Source organism: Nestor notabilis, unplaced genomic scaffold (assembly GCF_000696875.1).
Source record: "Nestor notabilis isolate BGI_N333 unplaced genomic scaffold, ASM69687v1 scaffold12567, whole genome shotgun sequence".
Classification (NCBI taxonomy): Eukaryota; Metazoa; Chordata; class Aves; order Psittaciformes; family Psittacidae; genus Nestor; species Nestor notabilis.
The window spans coordinates 96,270-98,307 of NW_009937866.1; the positions used below are offsets into that span (position 1 = coordinate 96,270).

The 2,038-nt window shown below is 37.7% G+C and overlaps 1 protein-coding gene across 1 annotated transcript in view; it reads left to right on the forward strand.

Annotated features, from left to right (window-relative positions):
* Window positions 1–2,038, forward strand: part of LOC104409236 (xin actin-binding repeat-containing protein 2-like) — a 47,827-nt gene that overhangs the window by 37,621 nt on the left and 8,168 nt on the right.

The window sequence follows — 2,038 nt, forward strand, 5'->3', positions numbered from 1 at the left end:
AACAAGGGACCAAGTTCCCACAAGTAAAACTCTTAATCTAGATCATGGTCTTCAGCCACAGTCCTGCATTGGAGGCATGATTATCCTGCTTACTAAGAGCAACCTTGGCCCATGCAGACCATCAAATAATTCTCCAAAATCTATGGGGTCTACAAAACACGCCACATACTCTAAAGGGGTGGACTACAGGATATCCTATTGTATACCCAACAGCTGGCCATTACAGAAGAGGGATGAAACCACAGGTCTTCCTAGTCTCCACTTGTTTGGAATAATAAACAGCAGCATTTTACCCTCTGTCACCGGAATTTCAATTAGCCATATTGATAGACACACAAAATTTGATAACCTCCAAGACCCTCTTCCTCCCTGCATGCCCAGAGCAAGACTGTGTAATTACATTGCCAAAACCTGGCCCATAATGCATTTCATTCAGCTATAGCTGTCGCATTAAACAATTATAACCTTTTGCAATATGGCAACTACTTCATAAGCAGTACCAAAGTTATAGCAATAAAGCAATAGTGACGTTCATATTAGATTTGCTTCCTGACTACATTAAACCTAATTATATTCCTTTTTAATACCCCAGACCATTTTAAGGACACATAATGACTGTCATGAACATATTTCGTGTCTCATGAATGAGCTTTTACAGTAATGACAGCTTAACTTACATATCTAAAACATGCACATTAGAATAGAAAAGCATCTCTTAAATGAAAAAGCATATGTATGCATAAATATATTAAAAAGTGTATCCATATAAAATGAAAAGGCATATTATACAGAAATCTACACATAGTCATTAAACAGAGAATAGATGGAAAAATTTGCAATTCATTTTGTCTGAACTGCATCTTTTCAACTTGGTATGGGGTTAGCTTTACATCTCTTCCTGTTGTGCAGCTCTCTCACAACTGTTACACATACAGAACTTGCAAGTGTAAACCATGCTCTGACTTGCTCTCCTCAAGCCTCACCTTTGACAGTTGAAACTTTGCAGTAGATAGGATTAATTTTGATCCTGGTATTAAATCATTTAATAGGCCAGGAATCAGAAAATTTATTCCACCTTTTGTTGGTATGATTTTAATGCATTTTATAGGTAAAACAGATTATTTGGGAGCACCAAGGCGGAAGAGAATTCCTAAAGCCCACAGAGGGGATGCATGTTATTTTCCTGCCACAGAACCTAAGAGCTCTTGCTGCCTACTGTATGGCAGAAATTATCAACAAGGCAGTGGATGCTCCCCTATATTGATTCAAGAGAAACATCAGTGAAGATTCAAGAAGTGTAAGCATTGCTTAGTTTGAAGGTGGAATAAATCCCATAAATATATGCTTTGTCATGGGATGGCTAAGGGAGAGAGGTAATTTCTTGCCCCACAATTAGCTGGATTTCAAGGAGGTGCCAGGATTTGAGATGCAGGAAGCTTACAGATGTCTGTTGCACTAGATGTATAGTAGCAGTCTCAGAAACACAATTTCACATTTGCATTACATTAAACACTTGGGAAGCTCTTGCTGGAGGGACAAGAAGCTCCTTTCATTTGAAAGCTCATTATCAGTAGAAACTGATAAGCAAGCTTCCTTCTCATAAAGGACGAAAATTTGACATGAGTGAAATTATTTGTTAGATGTCTCTATGTGCATGCTAGTGTGCAAGAGAAAGGAAGCACAGCACTGCTATCTTGGTAATATCAATCCTTAGGATTTATTTCTTTTAATCATTAAATTTCAAAGTACTACATGAACACAGATAATGTGATGTAACATGCGTTCTGTGATAGGCTTTAAACAAGAAAACAAATCACTGCCAGAGTCTGGAGTTGAACTAAGCATAAGAGAACCTCAGAAATCAGCTTACACAGACATCTTGGACAGTGCTTTAAACTCTCAACAATATGTTCTGTTTATTACACTGCAGTTGTCAGACTTGTAGATACAATGCCAGCCTGTATATTTTATAGGATGTTCTGGTTAGCCTATGGGTCACATTTTTCACAACTGCAATTCAGCATAATTTTTGCATCGG